The 12,280-nt window shown below is 40.7% G+C and overlaps 1 protein-coding gene across 1 annotated transcript in view; it reads left to right on the forward strand.

The window, feature by feature from the left end:
* The first annotated feature begins 10,998 nt into the window (after positions 1–10,998).
* Positions 10,999–12,280, forward strand: part of gli2a (GLI family zinc finger 2a) — a 106,427-nt gene continuing 105,145 nt past the window's right edge. The window contains exon 1 of the mRNA XM_028591864.1: positions 10,999–11,519. The gene's annotated coding sequence lies outside the window, so the exon portion shown is untranslated. The remainder of the gene's footprint in view (positions 11,520–12,280) is intronic.

The following is a 12,280-nucleotide window of genomic DNA, read 5'->3' on the forward strand; positions in this document are numbered from 1 at the left end:
TAATTGCATTTTGTGTCTGTTAAGAGGCACAAAGGCACTCTAAAACTTGCCCCGAGCACTGCCGTTTTAGCTCAGGGGACGCTTGTAGTACGTAGCTGCAGCTTCTCAGTGTTACCTGCACTGATTCGGGTCGGGGTTTTTTCTATCGAAAGTACTCGCGTAGCTATAGCGATCAAGATTAACGTAAAAATTGGCCGGAATTCTCCTTTAAGTGGAAGAATGTGACTAATAAACCTAGGCCTACTAACACCAGGCATTACATTTTGAACATTGTGAACAGGTAGATTATATTATCTATGAGTCTCTGTGTCAAGGCGAGGCTGTGCTCCAAAACGTTTGTGCTGGCCGAAGAGGAGTCCTGTGTATCTGCGCCACTGAACGCTAGCTATCGATCTGCGCTCGATTGCTCTTCCTGCATCCTCCAAGTACCCGGATGTCTGTCTCAGTAACTTGAAATTGAATTTGCTGATCTGAATCTTAATAGTGAGAACTGAATGTGAGGATATATAGAGAGTTGAATTTTCAGTGAAGATCAAATTTTATTGGAATTCAGTAACAAACGAATAAATTCAATTTCAAATTATACTATTCAGATTCAGCTTTTCAATGCAATGATTCAAATTAAACAATACAATTTCAAATTATGTGATTCAAATTCAGTTTTTCAATGCAATTATTCAAGTTTAGCAATTCAAATTCAAATATAAATGATTCAAATTCAGTTTCTGGTAGCACATATTTCAGCCCATAATTTTGTTCTATCTCATGAAACTAGAAATCTTTTGTCACAAAAAGTGTATGTACAATTTCGAAAAGTAACTATGAGCTATAATGTTTGAGTCCTTATGAGGCATGTACACTGTTGTCTATATGCATATTATGGTGTGTTTACAGTTAGTTACCTTAATTACACTATCATTAAATTTGTAATACAGACTTGTCACACTATTTTTGGGATATTTATAATACAAGAAAGAACATTCCCCTACTTGAGTAAAATTCTGAGGTATGTGTACTTTACATGAATACTTCTATATTACAATTCAGAGGGAAATATTATAAATATTGTTGTATAATAACAGCTATAATGCAGTCCCATACAACACTACTGCAAACTACACCCTCAGTTATCAACATAAATGAATACCTCACTGACAGTGTCACTGAAAATTGAAAATTATTGTTGTAATGAAGCTTAGCGTAAGTTCATCCACAAAGACTATCTTGTACTCACTCCATTCTCTCCCTCTTCTCCTGCTTCAAGCAGCAAGGGATTGGGGGGAAAGTACAATATACAGATAAACAAACATTAAATAAATATAAGTAAAGAGAATAAATAGTAAAACGTTCTTTTTATTTTTTATTTCATGTTTATTTGAATGAGGACAGGTGCTACGACATAGATATTTGTGCAACAAATCTCCATTGTACAGCATCACAGCATTTACAGCTATTGCTAATTTCCAATGCCCGTCCCTAGAAGGGCTTTTCAAACATGTATATGTAGTATTGCACATTTATTTATTGCATGGTTTATCAATCCTGGTGTGTGTGTGTGTGTGTGTGTGTGTGTGTGTGTGTGTGTGTGTGTGTGTGTGTGTGTGTGTGTGTGTGTGTTGTCCATGTGGAGTACTGGGAGCAGTGCTGATAGTAGAGTCTGACAGCAGCAGGAAGGAAAGACCTGCGGTATCTCTGCTTGTCACCCTTGTCAGCTGATTAGGGGGTATTTACTCTTTTAGTTAAACCAACCAGAGTTAGCCACAATCTCTGCTGGCAAATCACATTCTTGCGGTCAATATTTAAATGTTTTCCTCTTTGTTGCTGTCAGCTCTGATCAGCGCTAATTAAAAACTTCAGACAAGAAGGCCCCAACAAAAGAAGAGCTCAAGGCTAAATATGTGGACTCTAGCTCAGAGACTTGAGACTTGACTTAGACTCTAGCTCAAAAACTTGTGAGCATCTCTGATATGTAAAGTACCTGCTTAGGCTTTAAAATGACAGTATAAAGATGTATAAACACGTTATTGCACAATGTACTGTATACATTACATAAAATATATTACACTTGGCTTGGTTGAATTCAACGGCATTCAACCATCAAATTGAATGCTTCGCGTCGGGGTCCTGATCACCCTGTTGGGGTTGTATTTGCTATAATGACTGCCTCGCAGTCCCTTACATAAAAGACATGTACAGTAAGATGGTTTGGTGTTACAGGCTTGTTGTACCGAAAATGTTTTCTGACATCCAATCCAAATGTAAACTAAAGGCTCTCCTCAGCAGGATTTACACCTGCTGCCACTCCCACTCACTCACAGGTCAATACTATCAGTTTTAAAGGTCCTGCCCAGCCACACAGGGGTTCCCTATTGTGGCTGATTAGACATCTGGTCAGGGTGGAGATATGCTGGAGCTACATAAGGTCACTAAACTTCACCAACCAATAAGAATGACAAAGGTACAACTTCTGCCTGAACAGATGCAACAAAACTAAGAAAGGATGGTAAGATAGATGTTAATCTAACACTGTGTGGGTGCATCATAGGTGTGTTGGGCCTCTAAACTTAATAAATCTCTCTAAATCTAAATCAAAGGTGTAGGCCTATTGGGCATTTTACAATGAAAATCAGTTAAACATACTATTGAAATTGTGAATAAACATGTATGTGGTGAAAAAACTCATGATTGAGCCTTTAGTGACAAACAAGCTGCAATGATTCAAAATAATCATTAGAGGGCAGCATTTCCTAGGAAATCCATGTAAGTGATTCTTCCAACCAGTGTACTCTGTGAGACTGACTAAATGTATTCCTTTTCAGTTGGTTAGTGCTTGTCCAAAGAACTATTTTTGTTAATCTAGCACTATAGTAGTAAGTGTGATAAAGTGCTGTGGTTTCTAACCTGGGGGTCAAGAAGAAAATGAGGGGCAGCAGATACTTCTGTGACACTAAATAATGTTTTTTTTTTCAAAATGTTATCTTTTTTGTGTGTGAAATACTAAATACTTTCACCTCTTCAGGCCTCTAAAAATCCCTCAAATTAAACAATCTGAATACTCATCAACAGGTATAAACAACCTGAACCTTAGCGTACCTGGGACGCAGAGCGTACCTGGGACACAAAGCATACCTGGGACACAGAGCGTACCTGGGACACAAAGCATACCTGGGACACAGAGCGTACCTGGGACGCAGAGGGTACCTGGAACACAGAGTGTACCTGGGACACAGAAGGTACCTGGGGCACAGAGTGTACCTGAGACACAGAAGGTACCTGGGGCACAGAGTGTACCTTGGACACAGAAAGTACCTGGGACACAGAGGGTACTTGGAACGCACAGGGTAACTGGGACACAGAGCGTACCTGGGACACAGACGGTACATGGGACACAGAGCGTACCTGGGACACAGAAGGTACCTGGGACACAGAGGGTACTTGGGACGCATAGGGTAACTGGGACACAGAGCGTACCTGGGACACAGAGGGAACCTGGGATGCAGAGGGTATCTGGGACACAGAGGGTACCTGGGACACAGAGGGTACCTGGGATGCACAGGGTAACTGGGACACAGAGCGTACCTGGGACACAGAGGGAACCTGGGACGCAGAGGGTACCTGGGACACAGAGGGTACCTGCGACACAGAGGGTACCTGGGATGCACAGGGTAACTGGGACACAGAGCGTACCTGGGACACAGAGGGAACCTGGGACGCAGAGGGTACCTGAGACACAGAGGGTACCTGGGACACAGAGGGAACCTGGGATGCACAGGGTAACTGGGACACAGAGGGTACTTGGGACACAGAGGGAACCTGGGATGCACAGGGTAACTGGGACACGGAGGGTACCTTGGACACAGAGGGAACCTGGGATGCACAGGGTAACTGGGACACAGAGGGTACCTGGGACACAGAGGGAACCTGGGATGCACAGGGTAACTGGGACACAGAGGGTACCTGGGACACAGAGGGAACCTGGGATGCACAGGGTAACTGGGACACAGAGGGTACCTGGGACACAGAGGGAACCTGGGATGCACAGGGTAACTGGGACACAGAGGGTACCTGGGACACAGAGGGAACCTGGGATGCACAGGGTAACTGGGACACAGACGGTACCTGGGACACAGGGAACAGTTGACCAGTTTGCTGCCCTGAGAACAGCCTGCAGTGCTGTGAAAGCCACAGAGAGTGTGGCTGAATAGACTGTCACGAGCTCCGTGATGGCTGATAAGATAAGAGGACAAAGTCACCACTGTACTCCAGCAGAGGGCTGCCTTTACCTTGTCCACTCTACATGCATGGGAGTGAAGTCAACTGATTTGGGGCCATATGATTACAACTTGACATGACTTTAACAAAGTAATTTAGTTATTCATGGCAAAGCCTGTCGTTCAGATTAACTCTTTGATCCACATGTGTGTCAATCAGGGAACAGATTGTTCAGGAGCATGATTTTGTTGAAAGATTCTCTCCCATTTCCAAATCCGGAATCGCAGATTTAATTCATGACTAATGCAAACAGACATTTCCATAAAATAGTGTTTACTGTCGAAGCTTGCCCAATGGGGCTAACATTTGAACTGGCCACACGGAGGTGGAGCATGCCAATGAACCAAGTATGTGTAGTTTCTCAATATGCAAAAAGATAAGACATTTTTTTCACATTTGTATATATTACTCATACATCCATAATATGATGTTATGAATGAGCCAGCTGATAATTAGAACCAAGGAACAGCACACACTTTGGTTATATTTCTTTGATTTAGATCCTACTTATTTTTGAACATACCAGCCAAACACTGAAATTCAAACATTAAAATGAGAAAATAATTTACAGAAAAAATGAATGAATATGTATACTAAAAAAGATAAAAAGATACTAAACAATCAAATGGGCAAAGAGACTCATTTTGATTACAAATGTGCTGGTTCACTGAACATATCAAAATGACTCAACAGTATACTAGTATACAGTATAATGATCACTAACATACCAATACTGTATCAGTCAAATCTACACACAGCATCATAATGAATCACTGAGATCTGGACAGCAACATCATATTTAAATGAGTCTTATATTATCCACTAAAACTGGTGAGTTCATCTAAACAACATGTACCCTATAAACATGTGGGTAACCATCCCAGGCTGCACATGTTATCACAAAGGAATGCATGAGGCAATATGATCAAACCATAATCTTATGGCCGCCCTATCAAACTTTCCTCTTTTCCTCCTCTTCCCTCTGTGATGGTAGATGCTAGATCGGATCAACTAGACATGTACAATATTTCTTTCTGAGATGTAGCGGAGTAGAAGTAGAAAGTGGCATGAAAAGAAAAAACTCAAGTAAAGTACAATTACCTCAACATTTGGACTGAAGTGCAGTACTTGAGTAAAAGTACTTAGTTACATTCCACCACTGTACATGTGCAATATACATGCAATAAAGACGCTCATTAACATTCCTGTTTGTAAGACCATACCAGGAGGAGAGAGAAGGCCAGAGAGCCTGGTTAGGGCATTCAGCCTGTTGGGAGGCGGTGCAGAGGCCCAGAGGCCCGCGGAGCCCCAGAGGCCCGCGGAGCCCCAGGGGTTGCTCATGGCCACTGAGCCATGATGCAGCCACACACAGAGACAATAGGTGGCAGCACCTCCAGCCCTGGGACCAACCACGAATGACAATCCTTCTGAGAGTCTGTCTCTTTTCTTCCTCTCCATCTATCCACCTCATGTTGTTAGGGATCGACTGATACTGTTCTTTCAAGACCGATACTGATTATAAGTAGTTAATGAAACCGATTTTGGAATGTTACATATTCCAACCCAACACTTTTTATGCTTTAAGCAAGTATTTAATAAATTAGAAACTTTCAACATAATACCCAGTAACAGACAGTCAGACAGTGTTGTGAGGGGGACATTAAGTCAGACAGTCAGAGGGACAGACACAGAGCTGTAGCCGAGCCAAAGTAGAACACTTTTTTAACTTTATTGGTTATCAGGCAAATAAAACGCCGAAAACTGCCCAAAAAAATGGCCCGATAATCAGGCGGGTCACATAAAGATAGGGCTGCACTTTATATGTTTATTTTATCGTTATCGCGATATCAACTTGCACAATAAACACATTGTGAAAGGCTGCGACACATTGCAAAACCTTTTTTTTATGTAGTTGAAAGAGAGCATTAGTAGAAAATTGCACTTTATACTTAAGTAAGTAAAGTTTGTTTTTATAGCACTTATCACAGACAGTCACAGGGTTTCACAGAAAGAATAAGAATAATACATTAAATCAAATCAATAATCATTAAAAGCACAACAAAACCACAGTATATCATAATAAAACACAAAAGCATAAGATACAATGATACAAAATGTACCTGTCGTTCTTTTTTTAACCATTCTTTTTTATGTTCAATTCAGTTTGTTCAATAAAATATTTTAAAATAAAATAATTTTTTGTTGCTTTTTTTTTTAAAACAACAATCAATTTGTTATATTTTAGCAGAATACTGAAAGCAGCAGAAATACAGATCTGAGTACACTTCAATATCAGTTTATTTTTCGGGGGTAATATCATTAACGCGATATTCAACATTAACAAAGATTTTCCTCATATCGATGCAGCCCTACCTTACTGTAAGATGCCAAGCTGCCTCTTAGACTCTGGCGTGTTTCTTTGTATGTGTGTGAAAAAACGACATGAGAGCCTCATATGAGAGAGGGATGAGAGAGTCATGGGGGAAGAATGAGTGTGGAGGCCATGAAGGGATGAAGCCTCACACTGAGGACTTCATTTCAGCTCCAGGATGAGAAGGTAACTCAGTACATTGTAAGGCACACTTACTTTAATTTAATTCATTTAATTTATACTTTTTATTGATCCCCAGTGTGTAAATGTTCAGTCTGTTGGAACACGCTACACATAGGCCTGGAATACACACACATGCTCAGGTCCTATACATGCACTAATGGAGAAATGTTTGCCACTGCTGGACAGGTGCCACGAGCAGTTGGGGGGGTTCGGTACCTTGCAAAAGAGCACCTTTGCAGTGCCCAGGAGGTGAACTGGCATCTCAGTGGGGAGTGAAATTGAAGTAGAGAGACAGACACAGAGCTGAATTGTTATTTTGATCGGTTATAAGGCAAATAAAATGCCCCATACCTCCCAATAATACCCCAGGGCCAATAATCAGTATAACCCTACTTTTTGTCTCTGCTCACACTCTGTACTTTAGTCCGTACGGGGACTTGAAACAACAACCCTCCAGTTCCCATCCCAGCTCCCTACAGACTGAGCTGCTGCCACGGACTTAAGGGTTTCTTCTGTAAATAGGGCTGGGTACCGAACTTCGACACTTTAAGGCACCGACCGAATTTATTTATTAATTTTTTATTCATCTCAAACCATCAACGGCATGTAATCCTACTAACTCCAGCTGTTTCTCTATAATTACCTCCATATATTACAGCTGAAGTACGAGGTAAAACCTCAAGTATTACTCTTTAATTCAACAAAGTACCATGTAGTTATGACTGTTTAGGATGGTAACAACTCAGTTAAAATTGTGTACTTCCTAAGAAATATGCAACTAATCTTAAGAAATACCTCCTCAATTACCCAGCACTAAAAAAATTACATAGTAATAATATTTCATTATTAGGTAAATTCCATAAATACCATGTAAATACTTGTTAATTAGGGGTAGGGTTGGGTATCGTTTTTTTTTTTTTTCGATTCCGGTGCTAAATCGATACTTTTAAAACGGTGCCGGTGCCTAAACGGTGCCTGAACCGGTACTTTTCAATAAAGTTAAAAAAAAAAGAAGAAGAAAAAAAATAAGCGTAGTAAACAACAGTCAGTGACTTGTTTATTGCTAAGGCCATGGTCAAAATTAAAGATTTAATAATAATGTAATAACTATAACAATAACAATAACTTATTTCACCAGTAAATTGCTGTTGAACCCCAGATGGGAAAAGGGTATTTTACAATTACTGTGAATGCACCACGAGGCTACCTGTTTTAAGTGAATCTGTGTGGTTTAATTCCGACAATGGCAGCTGCAAGTGAACGCACCGTCTGTGTTGTTTAATTCCGACAATGGCAGCTGCGAGTGAACGCACCGTCTGTGTTGTTTAATTCCGACCATATAAACATACTGTATATCTATGAATTGCGACAACGGCAGCTGCTGCGCTGCAGAGCAGACTGTTCCATCCCGCTGTAGAAGTCCTCCACAGTGAAATACAGTCACACTTTACACTGTTTAATGTTAGCGGTCAGCATTTTAACCGTGATTAATCCAGCTGCTAGCTAAAGGTAGGCTAACGTTACATGCTGTCAGGTGTAGTGTAAAGTCGAGCACCGAAATGAGGCACCGAAACTTTCGTTCTTATTCGGTCTCGTTACTGGGTGGGGGGGGGATATAGTATATATTAGATATTTTCCGGGGCAATACTGTATCGATAAACAGACGCCAAGTATCGAACCATTCTTATATATGTGTTGGTCAGTTTGTCTGCTTGATTATCCCATTTTGCAGCAATAAAAATTGAAGTGAGATGAACAAACGAGAAATGTACTGTATCTTTTTAGATAAAACAGATGTTGACAAAGTTTCTTTTTGGGGACATAATTTGAAGTTGGAAAAAAGGTAATAAATTCAATATATCGCAGAATATTGCAATATGTTTGTTGTGATGATATTGTATGAGGCCTCTGGTGATTCCCACCCCTACTGTATACTGTATATAGGGCAGGGCAATAAATCAATATTATATCGATATCGTGATATGAGTATAGATATCGTCTTAGATTTTGGATATCGTAATATCGTGATATGACACAAGTGTTATCTGTCCCTGGCTGGTTTCAATGGCTGGATGCAACTAACTAAAGTGATGTAATTTTTTGAACTTACCAAACTGTTCTAGCTTTTCTATTATATGCCTTTACCCACTTAGTTATTATATACACATTAATGATGATTATTTATCAAAACTCTCATTGTGTAAATATTTTTTTGTAAGTACCAATTGTCAACCCTACAATATCGCTGCAATATCGATATTGAGGTATTTGGTCAACAATATTGTGATATTAGATTTTTTTCCATATCGCCCAGCTCTAAGGGTCTTCAACGTTTTTTAAACCAAGGACTCCTTAACTGAAAGAGACCCCAGAGGGCCCACAGACCCCCTACTACATATATTGTATAAGATAAAGTTCCAAATTAAACTGGGCATACAATAATGTGTAGGGTGGCCTATTATTAAAATAATAATTGCTGGCATGATTTTATGAATCATGTTTTAATGTTAGACATACACAGACACCCAGTGAATCCTTAAGATGAACTGGATCTATGGATGGCTACCTTAGTGGCTACCTATAGGCCAGTAGCCTATCATCAGTGGGGATTTATATTTGCTAATAATATGTTGGATTCACGTTAAGACATTTTAATTTGAAAACAACTTTCAAAAATGAAGGGAGGCCCCCCTGCAGTGACTCTGAGGACCCCCTAGAGGTCCTGACCCCCTGTTGAAGATTTCTGGTATATCTTATCTATTCCTGAGTTCATATTTTAAATATTAAAATCTCACAGCAAATCTGTGACCAAGTTGGGTTCCAGCATAGAACAACTGTACACAATGCACTCTGGGTGGGGGGAACACTGAAGCTCACTTTCTTCCTTCTCTTAACGTCACTTTCCTTAAAAATAACAATGAACTTAAAAAATGAAAAAAGAAAAACACTGAATGAGCATCTAGCACAGACAGTGTTACTCTCAATCAGATCTACACAAATCACATACTAAATGCTGTTTGCCTATATGCAACACAGCAGGGGTGATTCTAGGATCAGGGGTGATTTAAGGGTGCCTGGAACCCTTTAAACCTAACGTAACATTTTTGAAACATTATTCTACAGTGCTAACTGTGCATTGTAACATCATTTTGGACCATCATGGGAGGGGAAACACTGAACTATGTAACTAGAAAGACACCAACAGTTGTGGGAAAACTTCCTTTAACTGATCCACAGGGCCATTACTACAAAGGTGAGGGGGTTTTACAAATGGAATAGTTTATTTTTCTATGGATAAGCAGACATTTCCAAAATGCAGCATCAATAACTTTTAAAAATTTGAGATTTATGTGATTTTGACCAATGGCTGACAAGCACTATTTTCTGAAAATGGCTCGAAATGTTTTCTGAATGAACTCGGCATCATCTACTGTATAATCTGGGTTTAGTTTCACGCTGCTGGGATATTCCTAGAGCAGAACTCTTTAACTCACAATAGATGAGCAGTAAAAAAAGGGCTACAATCGCCCCTGCAGCACAGCCTATCAGTGGCTGCTGCACAGAATTAAAAGTTCCAAGTCAGTTGAAAAAGGATGGGAATAAACAAAGCATGAATTATGAAGATTGCTTGCTGTCTACTTTTTAAATCAACTAAAGGGTCTGTCTGTTTGGTTTAGTTAAAGGTCTGAGAGTTCCTTGATGATCTGTCTGCCCACTCACAGAATCCCAAAAGGAAGAAAAAAACAATACAATTACAGCTCTTTTTCGAACTACAAGAAACTTTGATGTAACACTGTACAAAAAACAAAAAACATTGCTTTTCTGCAACTGATGCAAATGTGTGTGTGTGTGTGTGTGTGTGTGTGTGTGTGTGTGTGTGTGTGTGTGTGTGTGTGTGTGTGTGTGTGTGTGTTCCAAGTGTGATAATTAAACCAAAACTGGCTCCGCTAGACACGGTTAACTGTAAAGCTCGTGAAAAATCGAACAATAAATGAAACTTTAGCTAACCCCCCCCATCGGCAACTGCTGGATAGAGTTAGCCCGGCCCATCTGGTGCAGCAAATGGCCCAACTCACCAGGGAGCGAGGGGAGTGAGAGAGGGGGAGATGGTGAAGGGGGGAGACAGAGAGAGAGAGAGAGAGAGAGAGAGAGAGAGAGAGGGGGGGGTCGGATTGAAAACAGATCAGCAGCCTGAAGATCTCAACACCGCCGCATGTCTCTGCAACAACTGCCGAGTGAAGCCAAACAGCTTTTTTTATTCCCAAACTTTTACGCTTACTCTAGAAAAAACCAAACAAAGCTTTTACGCACCATGACAGCTTGCTGAAGAAAGTGCGCCAAGGGAAGAACGCACACAAGAGCAGAGACGCACCTCTTTGGAGAAGATGGATTGTAAGAAAAAGTTCGACTCGACTTGTTCTGGTGCTGCGCACTGAAAGCCTCTCCGGGATAGATAGAGGAGGCGGTAATGCCGTGCAAACTTTTGAGTGTCTCCTAAACTTTTTTTCTTCTGAACTCGGTTCATGGAGTTTCTCGTCAAGTCCGGAGAGGCTTGTCTGCGCGTTTTGCGTTTGCCAGCTCAGTCCTAGTTTACGGGAATCAGACTCCAGGCAAAAGTTTTCCTCGGGACAAAAAAAAAGAGTGAGTGGAAGGAAGAGCCTCGGTTTGGAAGTGAAAAGAGACGGCAGCGAAGGTAAGGAACTTTGTGGTGATGCTGACAGCAGCGGCTCTGGGAGGAGAAGTCGCTGTAATGTTGTGGTTGTGTGCTTTTCGGCTCTGATATTCACACTTGCAGTGTAGTTAAAAGTGCTTGACCTTTTTTTCCTTCTCTGTTTCTTGCCTTGCATGTCAACGGCAGATGAGGCTTAGGGCAGCTTCACATCTCATTTGCACTTTGAATTTATCTGACACAGGAATCCAAACAATTTCTGTCCTGCAACATGATCCATATGGGGAGAGATGTGATCAGAAAGCACGGCGCCAATCCCTCTACATGGCTTGTAATAGTTCAACACAAACTATTGGAGTCTTTTCCACCCAAGTGTCCAAACACTGACGCTGTTTTTATAGTTAAATCTAAGATTTAAAAAAAAATAATTCCCATTTAAATAGTCTGCAAATTTAAAGGGTTTACATTTTTCAACACCAAGAAAAGCATTTTGCCCATTTTTTTTTTATTTACCATTTCACCTTTGCCAGTCTTGTATGAAAACTATTAAGACAACTAGCCTGTAATGTCCCACATTGCACTAATGCAGTCACCCACCCACACACACACACACACACACACACACATATACACACACACACACACACACACACACACACACACACTATCAAGCGTTAGGAGCACTTTACTGTTTTAATCTCTTAATGCCACAAAGCAAAGACACAAACATCAGGCAGAAAGTGTGGGGAATGCAGTAGCAGCGTGGACACACTGCTGCCTGTGAC

This window comes from Perca flavescens, chromosome 11, assembly GCF_004354835.1.
Source record: "Perca flavescens isolate YP-PL-M2 chromosome 11, PFLA_1.0, whole genome shotgun sequence".
NCBI classification, from domain to species: Eukaryota; Metazoa; Chordata; class Actinopteri; order Perciformes; family Percidae; genus Perca; species Perca flavescens.